This window comes from Plutella xylostella, chromosome 16, assembly GCF_932276165.1.
Source record: "Plutella xylostella chromosome 16, ilPluXylo3.1, whole genome shotgun sequence".
Lineage (NCBI taxonomy): Eukaryota > Metazoa > Arthropoda > Insecta > Lepidoptera > Plutellidae > Plutella > Plutella xylostella.
Genome location: NC_063996.1, coordinates 9,008,651 through 9,024,961, shown reverse-complemented (window position 1 = coordinate 9,024,961; position 16,311 = coordinate 9,008,651).

The window sequence follows — 16,311 nt, the reverse complement described above, 5'->3', positions numbered from 1 at the left end:
CTTTTAACAAAAACATTGGCGACCAGGTCAGTCTTATGGATATAACTAGGTATAATTTACCCCTCCAGACAGCATAAATACATATATTTTTTTCTAAAATTTTCCTTTGCGACTTCACTTCTATTGAGCTCACGTTTCGTGTGTAATAGGTATTTCCATAGAAGTGCAAAAACAAATGGCAGCGCAGACACATCCCGGCCGATAGCGGAACACATAAATCCCGGCATTGTCGGATGTGGATCGCTATCCAAAGTATCTACTTCCACTTATTCGTTACACTGACGCACTTTTTTATTTACTTACTTATTACTTAAAGGCATATAAATAAGGAAAACGCACAAACACATTCTGCGTAAAGTTGTTTTATAAAACCTAAATTGGGTTTGTAGTAATCAACTTTTTATTTAAACGTAAATAAAATAATATAACCAAAATAAGTCCGTATAATTTTTAATTCTTACCAGTTCATTTAACTTATACACTTATCTTTACACTTATCTTTTATATTCTCGTTTTCAGCGCATGACAAAAAATCTTAGTCTAGCTGTTGTCACCGACACGACAAATATTTTAACAAAAACAGGAAATGTAGCTTTAGAAACAAAAATAAATATTTTATTAAAACTAAGGGCCACTTGCAGAAACATATTAAATCTAGATTTAGTGTTAAATCTCGATTTAGTGTCAACTTTTATATGGACTGACGTTTCTTAAATCGACATTTAACACTAAATTTAGATTTAATATGTTTCTGCAAGTGACCCCAAAACATTACTCTGAAATGTACCGTTCCAGGCACTCTCAGTCGGTTCACAAACGAGCCGCAACGTCTCCCCATCACGAAGCAACAACTCAAGACTTTTTATTTTTTGAATTTGGAACATATTTTTCTTCCGGAGAATGACTGTGCAACCAGTATTTTTCTTATTTAAATGAACAGCGCCTTTTATCTGGTGTCAGCGCCAGCCGCTCGCCGTATTTATTAGACTCGCCGTTTAAACGCTCAGTAGGCATTGAATAGGTTCAGTGATTCAGTGAACTAGCTCTTTTAGCTCTTTTATTTAGTTGCTATTTCGTGTTTCGTTTTTCTGGATTCCACAATTGAAAGTAGACGTTTACTGGCTATTTAGCTTCAAATGATTCCACTTTAGTAAAAGCATTATAAGTACTATGATGCTAGTTTGGGTTTGGCTTCGTCAAGATTTTATCTATGACAAATATGTGACGCTCCCGAAGATTCCACAACAGATGCGTTGGGATTTTCGGTCGATTAATGGAGGAAAGGACGGGAGCAAGTACAGTTGGTACGTCAGTCGAGGTCGAGACCTTATTTTTACCCCCACTGTACCATCTATGCAATATCTTTATTCTTACGTATGAGAAAAACTTAAAATTCCATCTTAAACAAACACTGCGAGAATTCCCTTAGCACCTACAACTTCTGTTAAGCACACAAGAAGTTGAGAGAGATGCATTCCCGCTTCAAACAAATAGGTCACTTAAAATAACTTTGAAGACACTAAAGAACAACAAATAATGGAGAAGTGGTGACGATAGTGGCATAGCGTAGCGCACCGGGCAAAAAAACATACCACAATGTTGCTTTCTCCATTTGAGCAAGAGACAGGGAACAGGTTTATAGTCGTCAAAAAACCTACATAAATACATAAGTTACCTCGAAATTCCGTCTATATTATCCAGAAACTTTCTTATTTTTTACTTATTTTATGATCCACCACATAAATTTCTTTCAAAACTGTATGTACATAACCCAGGATGATCAACACCCAGGCATGCAGCTTCGCTCACATCTCCACAAGATATATGTTCCGCACACTGCTCACACGCGACAGAACGAATTGTGAACTAGGACGAATAGATTAAATAAATGCAACCGTAGCCGGCTATAACACTGAAACTGAAGTTTTATAGCCTTCAGAACATAAGTTTTATTCACTGTGATCGACTTTTAGTGAGAAGCAGAGGAGTTTTATGTCCTAGGTTGATTTTGTGAATCTATGTGGATTTTTAGTACATAGTTACTTAAAATATAAGTCTGGTCGGTGTAGTTAGAATACTTACTTTCATTTATAGTGATAAGGTTTTCTTATTATGTCTAGTAAACACTAGACATAATAAGAAAACCTTGTAGGTAGGTGTTCAAAAGACTTTGTAGAGCGGACTCTAGAAAAGAATTATAGGTGTTTAAAAAGATAAGGAGTGTAATTTTTTGGTAACACCCCAAGGGCGCAACAAAGCTTTTCGCTATTTGAAGCTATTGTGCCAGGTTTACAAAATACAGTTAAGGACCAATTTATGTTACTGGGAGCACCAATTTTCCCAGAAGGTATACCCGCTCTACTCGAGAATAAACACCAAACGTTCTCCAAGCTGACGAATCAGTTAGATAAACTATCATCTTGTGTAGCCCTCATCCTATTAAGGAGTTGCCTTGCTATGCCCAGGCTGACGTACACCGCGAGGACATCTCCCGCCTGGCTGTTCCCTGATGAGGTGGCGGCATTGGACGCGACTGTAAAGTGGACATTGGAAACAGTTCTGAATGTCTCTCTAAATGACGCGCAATGGTGTCAAGCATCTTTACCCATACGACATGGAGGCATTGGGGTTCGTAGGCTGCCAGATACTGCCCTAGTCGGATTCCTTGCGTCAGCGCACGGGGTCGTAAATCTAGTCACTCAAATACTCTCAATTAATGGTGATGGATTTACGGTTCCGTTCGTAGATGTAGGGTTGACAGAGTGGGCTAGCAGGCATCCGAACCAGAATGTTGTCAAACCGAACATACAGAAAGAATGGGATGAAATTCAGTGTAAGGCTCTCGTTGCTGATATTATGGCAAACTCCTCGGGGGCCCACCTTGCACGGATTAAGGCGGTTACGAGACCGGAAGCGGGAGCCTGGTGGCATGCACTGCCTTCGCCCCAGCTTGGCACATATTTGGACAACGACAGTTTACGCATTGCAGTAGCATTGCGACTTGGCTGCGACGTCTGTGTCCCACACAAGTGCATCTGCGGGGTGACGGTAGAGGCAGACGGCCACCACGCTCTCAGCTGCACGAGGTGTGCCGGGAGGTTGCCCCGTCATTGTGCCCTCAACGACATAATACGCAGAGCTTTGGTGTCAGCTAACATCCCGTGCGTCCTTGAACCTCCTGGTTTGTTTCGGACCGACGGGAAGCGCCCTGATGGCCTTACACTGATTCCTTGGAAGAGGGGCCAATGTCTGGTTTGGGACGCCACATGTGTAAGTACCTATGCCGCCGCTCATCTCGGCAACACAATTCGTGCTGGAGGAGCTGCTGCCGAGACAGCTGCAGGGGCAAAGCATTTAAAGTACTCTAATTTGAAAGCCTCTTACAGCTTTTTGCCCTTTGCTTTCGAAGCAGCAGGTTCCTGGGGAAGAGAGGCTTTATGCTTCATCAGAGAGCTTGGCAAGCGCCTGAAGGAAAAAGGTCATGATGCTCGCTCTGGGTCGTTCCTGGTTCAGCGCATTTCGTTGGCGATACAGCGCGGTAATGCGGCTGGCTTGTTGGGCACTTTCGAGCCAGGTACGATACGAGGCGGCATCTTTGACTAGTTAGACTAAGTTTGAGGCGAATACTTTGAATTTGTAAAATTTTATCTTTTAGTTCAGTTTTCATAATTTTATTTACAATTAGGTTAGGCTTCATTAGTTAAATGTTAATTTATATTATAACCTTGAATAAATGATTGAACGTCCAGGAGTGTAATTGTATCTTTAAAAAAACATACTCGTACCGACTACCTCAATGTTGGGAAATCGCTCGTTTTTAGATATATACGTAAGTATATCTATCCCTATGAGGGATTCAAGGGCTTTATCCAATCGTTTGCATAATCATAAGGCAGACTTGGGTATGAAAGTGATCATTACAGGGAGAGGGTCGGACTGTATACGAATGGTATTTGCTAAATTGAAAAATAAAATCTGTTCTATAAATTTTTATGACGGTTTTCCTTTTTGTAGGCTGGTTGACTAGTGTGCGTGTTTATTTAGGTATGTTATTGTTTTCTTTTTTTCCAAATGCGATTAGTAAGTCTATTTTATACATGGTGTTGCAAGATGTTTTTACTTAGTTGATTCTTAGTACTTATTATTTACCTAACTACGTCCGTCTCGAAAAGCTGCTGCACTATTCTCTCACCCACGACTCTATCTTTTAATAATAATAATATGCTTTCGACGATTGCACAACTGCCGTCCGTTTTTGGTCTAGCTAGAGTAAACCATCAGCGCCCGATGGATTCAAATGTTTCGTTTTCACACAATTATTATTAACTTGCTGTTCCCGCGAGCTTCGCTTCGCCTTAAAAAGTTTTCCTGTGGGAATTCCGCGATAAAAAGCATGTGCCTTTCTCAGGGTCTAGACCATCTGTATACCGAATTTCATTCAAATCCGTTCAGTAGTTTTGGCGTGAAAGAGTAACAGACAGACAGACAGGCACAGTTACTTTCGCATTTATAATATTAGTTAGGATTAGGATTAGTTAGGATTGATTATGAGGGAAGAGTTGCTCAGCGTGCTATGGAAAGGGCTATGTTAGGCGTGTCCCTGCGAGATAGGATTCGTAATGAAGAAATCCGCAGGAGAACTAAAGTTACCGACATAGCCAAAAGGATTAGCACGCTGAAGTGGCAATGGGCTGGCCACGTAGCCCGCAGAGCCGACGACCGCTGGAGTAGAAAGGTTCTGGAGTGGAGACCCCGTGTCGGCAAACGGCGTGTCGGTCGCCCCCCAACCCGTTGGTCTGATGATCTGCGGAAGGTAGCGGGAAGCCGCTGGATGCAGATGGCGGGTGACCGTTTGGGGTGGCGATCGTTAGGAGAGGCCTATGTCCAACAGTGGACTACGGAAGGCTGAGAGAGAGAGAGAGAGAGAGATGAGGGAAATACACTCACGGGCATGAAAAGTTTCCACTGCGAAAAACACCAATTTACTCATAAACGGAAAAGGCTAGCTTAATGAAGCCTTCTGGAACATTGAACAACTATAATTAACAGAGCATCAGGATATTACCAACTATAAACGGTAATATTTTGTTCAAATTTTAAATAAAATGTTTGAAAAAATTAGGGTTGATTGGTATCGGCATTTTGTGAGTGGAACTTTTTCATTGCCTGTGAGTGACAATATGTCGAATTGGTCGGCAACTCAAGAAACAATAAATCTGTATAGATAACGCGGCTAATCAGCCGAGGGGCGAATTAAAGGGCTTCAGTATTTTATAGCCCGAAGCGGGATTTGAGAAAGAAAACCTATAAAATTTTATGTCTAATTATAAAATCTTTCTTTAACCGTAAATTATTAGGTGAGATTTTATCACACCCTTAAATTTTTAAGAATATGCCCAAACTCTATCGATCTACATAACTTATTTTTGCGCCGGATATTAATAACCTATTTCGTCTCAACTACCATAAAATCCTGAAACTTGGATTCTTACGTAAAATATACATTTTATCGTTATCTATACAGGGTGAAAATAATCAGTGATATAGTGGAAGGTTAGCGACTACAGCACCTACATTGAAGCCCAGAAATCCGTTCGTAGGAATTCCTCATAGCGAATTTCCAAAAAAGCAATTTGAGAACACTGTGCAACTACGATGAACAAACTACCATTATTTGTATGTAATACCCGTCCAGGGGGGTCACTGCATGTAACGAAAAACTAAGTTTCGGAGCCACGACTTTTTCTCGTTGTATTAAACGTACTGGTTGCGAGACCGGCTCACCTTCGTTCGTTTTTCGTCAATATAGAGTGACCCCAGTACCTGCAAGTATTCGTTTGAGCTCGAGTCCAGTGAACGTGCCGCCCTCTATCGGGATACAACTGGCCAAACTGCGCAAGTGATCGGTCGCCCTTATGGCACGGACATAAGGTTCATAAGAGTTCAGCTGAAATGATAAGGATAGGTTGGGAAATACTTCAGGTAAGCGGAACCCCTTATCGAGTGAGATCGTACGGTTTAAAGTTTGTTCCAGGTTAGGAGTAGTTGGTTCTTTCCAAATAATATATATATTTTTAACTGAAATACATAATCAATGAAATTTAGCTCCAATTTCTCCATCGTCGGCTAGATCGTAACCAGGGAAAGGTTGATTAATTATACGTCATCTCCATATTACATTCTTGACAGATGTGTCAAAAGTCAAGTAATAATCTCTGGTTATGCTCTAACCCACTATGGCAAAATTGGCACTTAATGTTCCTTTGCCTCAGTTTAAAGTCCTGTAACCCATCCGTTTAACCAGGTTTAAGATTTTTTGAGCACGAGTATTATTGACCATGTTGCTTGAGTCGTTCAAAACGCATACAGATTTTTCATCACAAGGTTTTTAGCTAACTTCGGTTATTACTTCACACGTAGGCCTTTCGGGTAATTTTCTCTCGGGTAAGCTATCGACATAAAGCGTCGTATGTATGGAGATGTAATTAGCGGGGACATCGCACCGCCCGCCCGGCGATTAGATCTGATGACGTCACGCGCGGTCTTCACTGAATCTTTATAGCCAATCAGGAGCCCGGACGGGGCTGGGTCTTGAGACGTACGAATATAATTATATTTCATGACAAGAACATGAACATTGGTACGGGTGGGTGGAAGGTAAGTTTGCCTTCTCTTATGTCCTAAATTTATGGTGGGGTAAGTGTTGGGTTGTACGAAAGGAAGGAGTGACGTATCAAGTTGAATACTATATACGTCTGGTGCACCCTGACAGTCAACGAATCACGCTTTTCTGATTGACTCCTGATGTTCACCACGGTGATAAACCCTCAGCTATAGCAATAAAGAAAATCGAAATATTTGGATTAAGTATGTAACTTTATTATTATTTAATATTACGTACTTTCGGAGGGTCCAACCTAACATTCAAACGGGACGAAACCCAAGTCTTTGTCCAAAGAATACCTCTTCCTACGTGCAGGTTTTGCAGAAGTCCCCCCCCCCCCCGCCTTGCAGGAATTAACTAAATTTACTGATAAATCCGAGAACCAAACTTCGCTACTTTAAAAACTTGTTAAACAGTTAATTGAAAGTTTCATTTACTTGGTAATCTGGAATGCATGAGAAAGGAGGAAACTGCACAGATATGACCAAGTATTCTGTAGCAGTTTAAAACACCCGAACAGTATAATTATACTCTATATATATATATATATCTCTTAAGAGCTCGGGTTTGAGCTGTTTCAGGTATAGTAAATAATTATTTAAACGATTGTATTTGTTCTCGGGTAACACTAGTGCAAGTAGAAATACCGATTCAGTCAGTAGCTCTGCTATTCTTGATAAGTAAATAAATGTACATCTTCTTTTTAAGTATACGTCACTTAAATCTGCTGTGCTGTTTTTATTCACCTGCCTGTTCCAAGGAGTCTCACTCACACTCGGAACGCGCTACGCTAACACTGACGCAATCTCGTTATTCTAAGCGTACCGTCATTTTTGTGAAGCTACAGTAACCCTCTTGTAATGAAGTGCATTAAGAGTGGCAATAGCAGCTTGTGGTACGCGGCCGTATCCGAAGGGTCACTCTATGCTGACGAAAAACTAACAAACGAGAGCTATCTTGCAATCTGCATGTTTACAACGAGATAGAGTCTTGACTCACGCAGCAACACTCCGAAACTTAGTTTTTCGTCATATACAGGGTGTTGCAAAAAGGCTATACTAAGCCGGAATAATCGCGAATTTTGAAATTCTGATTTCAGTTTCGGGCTTAGATATACCATGCTGCACATGTAGGTTTCGGCTTAGTATACCCTTTTTGCAACACCCTGTAGAGTAACCCTCCCGAGGTCTGCCCGCGGGCCTACACTAATTAACTTTCCTTTGATTCATTAGTACGGGCTAGCCTTTGTTATGTTTTTATTGTGGATTTAGTCAATTATAAATGTATATTTTCGGTCGGTCTCCACTGAAAATTTGTCCTTGATTTCATTTGCTTAGCCTTTTGTGGCTTTAAGTTCATTGTTTCTTAAAAGCGCGACGGATAATGGTGTTATGAATTTGACGTTACTCAATATGATGTCTGTGCATCTGTTTATAGCCTAAAAGACCCAAAAGGAACCAATGGAGGTCTCTAACCGGAAGGGTTTTACTCGTAGTTGATATGAATTAATATTGTATTAAAGCTGAGATATAAATGTAATTCCTAATTCAAACAAGAAACAATACAAATAAAACCGTACGAAACGTGGAAACTATACTTACTCTATCTCAGTCGGATGATAGAAAAGCCTTATTACTTACCATTATTCTATTCTATTCTATTCTATTCTCTGTGGGGGTGTCAGTACCTGCACCTGACTCTATCGAATGGAACTGTTGTGCATATTCCCAAGGTCTAAACTGCCTTCCTAAGCTTGGACCATTTACCACCACGCTGGTCCACTTCGGGTAGGGTCACATATCTAGATGTGTTAAATGTAGATATGCAGGTTTCCTCACGATATGTTGTTTTCCTTCATCGTAAGAGCGATGGTATACATTGTACTTAAGTTAAAAGAACTCAGTGGTACATGACAGCGCCGGGATTCGAACCCGCATATCTGGCGTGAGATGCGAGTGCGTACCCGACTGAGCTACCACCGCTCTTTTTACTTACCAATAAAAGTAACCATTTTATAAAAGTGTCTAGAACACTGTGTACTAACTGTAGCGCGTAGTTATTTCAATCAGCGTCACTCAAACTGTGAATCTGCTGCTCTCACCCGCTGTCCAATCAGCTAATTGCTTCTGCATCTGTCACTGAGTTTATTTGTAGTGTCACTAGATTTTTAAATATTATTCTTTGTTAATTGAAAGTTATTTTTAAACCCCGGCGGAAAAAAGGGGTGTTATAGGTTAACGTATCTGTGTCAAAGTCAAAGACAAATATTTTTATTCATCGTATAAATATATTTTTTCTGATGAACGTAATTTTTTACAAACTATTCTAATGTAATGCTACCCCGGGTGTTCTTAGCCACATTTGATCAAAATTTCCGTTTGATCTTACCCGTTCAAAAGTTGAGCGACTTTTAGTGTTGAATATTGGGCCGTTTTAACGTTGGTTAGGTTATTCAAACGTATTGTTATCGTGGGGATATTAGGCCAGGTGCTTGTCAGTGTCAGTGAGTCTAACTGAAACTAACATGGGATGGAAATTAATAAACGTAATTCCAGCTGTCTTGGGCTGAACCTCCTCTTCAGGGGGGAGGTCACTTGCTTGATTTAAACTCAGAAATATACTTAGGGTGGATTGCACCAAACCTTTAGACGCAATTAAAACAAATTGCCTTGCTTTGACAGTATAATGATAGAGGAACAGAGCAATACATTAAATTTTCAACTTTTTGGTGCAAGGCCTCTTAGTACCTACATAACAAGTCCAACAATATTTATCTAAATTCCAATTGAATATAATTTCTTTCATTTTTAATTAAGGTTGTGGGATTAAAATTTTGTACAAAATAATATTAATAGAAACAGCTTACTGTATACCACTTTTGCAACATCCTGTATATGTACTGTCTATTTATGTGTGAGTGTGTGTGTGTACATGTGTGGGTGTCTGTATATGTGTGTGGGTGCCACCACCGATACAACAGTTCGGACATCTAACTAACTGTTAGCACTTCGGCCACGCGATCTGCTCAGAACATTCTTCACTCGGTCATAAACTCATCACTATCGATCGCGATTAAAAATAAATGATCTAGATCCTATTTCCTTTCTCTGTTTCTGTGTTTTATATTGTTAATGAATATGTTACAAATTTTCTTTGAAGCATAAATCTGAGTCAGTAAAGCAAAATACAAGTAGATGTCAACGTTCGAAAAGAAAAACTTAAAATAAATAAATAAATAACTTTGTTATTTTATCACAGGAAAGTTAGTAACATAAACCGTTTTTCGATATAAGAAAAGGCCTTGAAGATTTACTCAACATCTTATCTCAGAAACAGTAGGATTGGGCCATATAGGAGCCAGCCGGTCTAACCCCAAGCAATTGAGCGAACATGTTGTGCGACGTAGCGATGTCGTGTCGGGGAACATTCGAGAACCACTGGTTACTCACTCTTTTTGGGAATCAACTTTAGCGAGGGTCCCTGGGGTGAAGTGCGGGCAGTGCGGTTACTATGAATTAGACTCACAAGCAATGAAACAGTTCCAGTGAAAAAACACCAAATTACTCAAAAAAACGTCGCTTAATGACGCCGTCTACTACTTACATACAGTATAACAGCGCATCAGAATATTACCAACTAAAAACGTAAATATTGTGATCAAATTGTAAACAAAGTATTTTTTTTAATTAGGAAATATGATGTCAACATTTTGTAAGTGGAACTTTGTCATTGCTCGTGAGTGTCTTATGTTTTATAATAATAATAATAAATAATTAAACAATAATTCGAGACTGAGACGAGGCGGCAAGCGTATCAAAGAATTGTAAAGACTTGTACAGTTTCAAAAAACGGCAATGACGTAACGTAATGAGAAGAAAGGTAAAGCAAAAATCGGGTGGCTCGATTGCAACTCACTTTGTACTAACCCGTCAGAGATTACAGTCGTGAGTATTAAAAAATATTAGTGTAGAGTAGATGTCCAAAGCTCCCGCACTCTCGGCGACTGCGACTAACCCAGTTGCGTTCGCCGAGCCGTGATGCTCAGTTGTTTATTTTTTTGTGTGTAACATTGTGCTGAGTCATTTAATTCGGTTTGGTGGGTTCTCCTTTGTAGCAATTGGTCGGATTATCTATTAAGGATCCCTTTTTAACCCTCCGACGCAGATCTCTCCGACACAGCCTTGCAAAGAATTTCTTGAATAAGGAATTACAAGTTGGAAAGATGGATGGCCTCAATTTATTGGTATAATTTATCAATAAAACATTAGAATATATGTACAAACACAAAAATACTACCTACTTTAAATCACTGTTTTTCGTTTGGTAGCTACGAGGCCCCTGACGCATAAATACGTCTATGTAGAAATGTATATTAATAATTATCTCTGGAAAAACTCTGAAAATTCAATAAAACATGCCAAAGGATGGCCAGTAAATATTGGTGGGAAGGAAATTTTGTTATACTGGCTTTATTTTCGTAAAGGAATCCCTATACAAATTTTAAAAAAAATAGTACTAACTACTAAACCTAGGATTATTTATAATATTAATGTTTCAGAATCATGACCCCTCATATCACCAAATACCCATGGAACCTACAGCTCTCTTTACAGGACACTTCTGCTGGCCAAACTCAGAGGCTAAATGAAAAAATTCAGCTCGCCACGATAGACACCCTGTATATGAGGATGATATTCCTATTGAATGGTCGTGAGCGATGGAGCTATTACAGTAAATGGTCTCGAATCTCCACAGTTGTGTGCTAATGTGATCGAGCCAGTAAAAATGAGAGATGGAAGCTTTTGTTCTGCTGAGGAGCAGGAGGATGGCGGGGAAAGGAAGGAACAACTGTAAGTCTATGGACGGGTAGACAATAGACATTGATGTTACAATGATAGAAGTACGTAATAAAAAAAATTTAAGTAACCTTAAAACCATAGATATTGTATGGGAAGAGGAATGAGATAAATTATAATTTGTAATTTTATGCTATTTTATTTATTTAAAAAAATATATTTTAACGAGTGTAAATATTGTAAAATACAGAATCCAAGTGTTATTATCATAACCTTAAAAATTATACCTACTTACACCGATAGCTATAACATCGTGGAGCATCCGTAAAAATAACGTTACCTCCTAAAACACGTCCACTTGGAGCATAATTTACATTCACAGGATCACATACGTCGCCCAGCTTTTGATATATTTCTACTATTTTCTGTGAAAGAACTATTCTACCGCGACGGGTGGCGGGGCAGGGGGTCACTCTACTCACTCTATATGACGAAAAACTAAGTTTCGGAGCGCTGCTGCGCGAGCCACGACTTTAACTCGTTGTATTAAACGTGCCGATTGCACTACAGCTCTCGTCGTTCGTTTTTCGTCAGTATAGAGTAACCCTCCGGCGGCGGGGCGGTGATAAATAATATTGCATGTAAACCCGGCGGACACCTGCGGTCCCGCCACAGCGCTATCATGTTCTAACCGGCGCTTTTACAGTGGAGAACAGAGAGATCTTACTGTATGCAATCACTTTACCGTCAATTATGCAAATGAATGACGCTTTTTTTCAAATCCTTTACCGTATGTATGTTTATATGTGAGCTTACTATTTAAATAACACAATACCGAGCATCGTGTACAGCAAGGTGGATTAAGGAACATTACGTTATCCATATTTTAGTACTCATTTGTCATATACGTGGCTTAAATATTTTTTTGTTTTTAATATTTAAGAGTCAACCTTTCTCCATTTACATACCATCGCACATGCATGTTTGCTTCAACCTCTACGATTCGTGTCATTTTTCAGTGTCTCGCTTCTGCCACCTTCTGCCAACTGTACCTGAGGCGCTGCGTTACCAGTTGGTAAATTGTTCACACGGTACGCGCGATCAAAACTAAGAAATGACGACCAAATTAATGGAGCAGTGGTTATTGACCCTGACTGCTATGCCGAAAGGCCCGGATTCGGTCCCTACTAAGGCAGATGTTGGTTTAAAGACAGATATTTGTACCCAGGTCTTAGGCGTTGATATGTATCTATTTATGTATTTTAGTAAACTAATCAGCAGTCTGAAACCCATATTACAGGCTCTGCCTAGTTGTGGTCGGATGACCGTGTGTGAGATGTCCTCACATAGGTATTGTTCTGTGACCACTCGGCCTACTTAATCGATACCCCACTTCCTCAGTTGACGGCAAACAGTTGCCCTGCTCAGGGGGCTAGTACAGGTTTGACAGTTTGGCGAAAACTATAAAAGTTTACGTTTTCTCACATACTAAGTGGCGCCTCTTGCGGAAACTATCATGAAACTTTTGATAGATAATGTATGCATATATGACAGGAGAAAACGTAAACTTGTTTATTTTTCAAAAATTACAAATCCCGTACTAGAGGCCCTGGAAGCAGCCTAACAATAACATTTTATTTCACTTCCCATCACCTAATTTCCCGCCACGACCGGTCGTTACCAAGTTGCTCTTCTAATTGTTAAATTGTAACCATTAACTATTATCGATTGGGAAACTTTGTCTGTGCGGCCTAACTTTGTGAAATTCATTGGAAATAAATACTTTAATACTGTTTTAGTGGTCATTTATATTGTCTTTATTTATACATTTACAGGGTTTTGCTTTTTGTTTAAGTAGTATATAGTTGGTCGAAAGCGGGTGACTCAGTCACTCTCTAGGTATAGTATTTTATCGCTAAAGTATTTTATTAGAAATACAGCTCTCAATCTCAGTAACATCAGTTCTAAGGGGAATATAACTATTGTAGGATTTTGAATCGGTCCCATAAACTTTCAAAGCATATCTATCTTACTGTAGATAGTAAAAAATCCTAACAACCTAATTGAATCAGATCCAAACAAAGAAACTATACTTACGTGTTATCTCAACTCTCTTAGAAAATGCAATATTGCAACTCAGACACCCTCACCGGTGGAATATTAAAATGGAAAAACCAAGTCTCTTCGTTTGCGGAACTTCTACTCCAAAAAGTTTACTCAAACTCAGTCAGATCATTCCTAACTGATCATTTGACCTGCAGGAAAACATAAGTTAACGATTTTTGCAACACTTTAAAAAACAACTTCATTTTTACTCTCAAGGATCTCAGTATCAAAGCAGTGCGCAGTGGAGTCTCTCACAATCTCGTTGCATCAATCGTAACGATTACAAGACATCTCTAGTTCATTCATTTCCTGTAAAGCAAAAAGACAGTCAGCAACTATCTCTAATGCAAGTGGCTAAGGGCTAAACCTAGAGAGTACCGACAGCAAAGAAGATATCCAGTTTAAGATCGTTGCATCAGCACAAAGCGGGCGTATCAGATAAAACCTTAACTTGAAATATACGTGTGGTAAATGAGGTAGGTACTCGAAGTTTCTAACACTTTAATTTGAGCTCTGTAAGCTGCTTGAGAAGTTTGCTGCAAGTACTTACTTGCAACTATTTCACCTTTATACAGCTCGGTTTTACTAAAAGGAATTTTATCTTTTAGTGTCGTCTTTTTTGCTTTTTAAGTGTTACGTGCTTCGCTTTTTTGTGATCTCTTTGAGAACCGTGTCTTTGTAAGAGAATGTTGTAGGTTTTTATAAACTTTATATAATTACAGTCGGTTTGAAGCAAGGTTTTTTCACTTTCCTTTGTAATATCTAGTGTGTAGTAAGTAGGTACCTACTAGCTCAATGAAACGTAAAAAACAGAATTTAATAAAAAAATAATTTTGCTTCAACAAAACTAATTCCAAAACTGTAAATATATTCAGTTAAATTATTAATAATAGCACACATACGAAAACAAAAACTGCATATTTTTAAAATAAACAAAAGATTCCCCGAGATTTCGTTTCTGTGTGTCCAGCTTACAAACCACATGTTTTACTTTAAACGCGCACACACTAGTTTTTCAGGGAAATGAGACCCATTAAAACGCTCACGACATTTACATAACGTAGTTTTAACGTCCTAAAACAAATGGTTTTACAGTACATCTGGCTTAAAGTATTATAGAGGGAAAAACTACGAAATTTGCGTATTCTACGCCAAATCCTACTATTGTCTCGTTCAAAATATATTGCAAAGCTGCTTTTATATTGGTTTAACTGTTTTATTGTTAAATACGTCAGATATAAAATATTGTACGTCGTAGCAAGTGTACGTCGTAGCAAGTGTACGTCGTAGCAAGTGTACGTCGTAGCAAGTGTACGTCGTAGCAAGTGTACGTCGTAGCAAGTGTACGTCGTAGCAAGTGTACGTCGTAGCAAGTGTACGTCGATGAAGTGTACGTCGTAGCAAGTGTACGTCGTAGCAAGTGTACGTCGTAGCAAGTGTACGTCGTAGCAAGTGTACGTCCTAGCAAGTGCACTTCGTAGCAAGTGTACGTCGTAGCAAGTGTACGTCCTAGCAAGTGTACGTCCTAGCAAGTGCACTTCGTAGCAAGTGTACGTCGTAGCAAGTGTACGTCCTAGCAAGTGCACTTCGTAGCAAGTGTACGTCGTAGCAAGTGTACGTCCTAGCAAGTGCACTTCGTAGCAAGTGTACGTCGTAGCAAGTGTACGTCCTAGCAAGTGTACGTCCTAGCAAGTGCACTTCGTAGCAAGTGTACGTCGTAGCAAGTGTACGTCCTAGCAAGTGCACTTCGTAGCAAGTGTACGTCGTAGCAAGTGTACGTCCTAGCAAGTGCACTTCGTAGCAAGTGTACGTCGTAGCAAGTGTACGTCCTAGCAAGTGCACTTCGTAGCAAGTGTACGTCGTAGCAAGTGTACGTCCTAGCAAGTGCACTTCGTAGCAAGTGTACGTCGTAGCAAGTGTACGTCCTAGCAAGTGCACTTCGTAGCAAGTGTACGTCGTAGCAAGTGTACGTCCTAGCAAGTGCACTTCGTAGCAAGTGTACGTCGTAGCAAGTGTACGTCCTAGCAAGTGCACTTCGTAGCAAGTGTACGTCGTAGCAAGTGTACGTCCTAGCAAGTGCACTTCGTAGCAAGTGTACGTCGTAGCAAGTGTACGTCCTAGCAAGTGCACTTCGTAGCAAGTGTACGTCAAAGCAACTGTACGTCGTAGCATGTTTGCGTCGTAGCATATAAGTCAATATAACAAGGAATAACGAGGTTTTTATTGTAAACTTAAATTTGTATTGAGTTGTATTCGAATGTGCAGTTCGAAGTAACGACGGCGTACATCAGGGAGGTAACAACAAATCCCGGTGGAAAAAGATTGCATTTTTAAGCACTTACAGTAAGTAGTAACTGGCCGCCGAGACCAAGCTTTTATTTTATTTCTACCTTCTTCGTCACAGACTTAGGTTTACCTAGATTCCGCAAGTCTTATTCCTTGTATAATAAATGGGCACGTCATTATTATATATATTTTTTTTTTTTTTGCGCTGAGTTGCGTAACAGAACTTAATGCTAATGTTGTTTCCTTGCTATGGCTGTAGACGGACAGAAAGATACAGATTTAATACCGCCATTAGCTTACAGGTCCTTTGTGAAACTCAGCATTAGCGATTTAATTAAACATTTACATTATGTCGTAATCATTACAAGCTAATCGTAATTGTTACGTAATAAGCCATTTTTTTTGACGTCATCAACTGTGTGGAATGGATAAGATTCTACTAATGGACTTTGGTTCCAT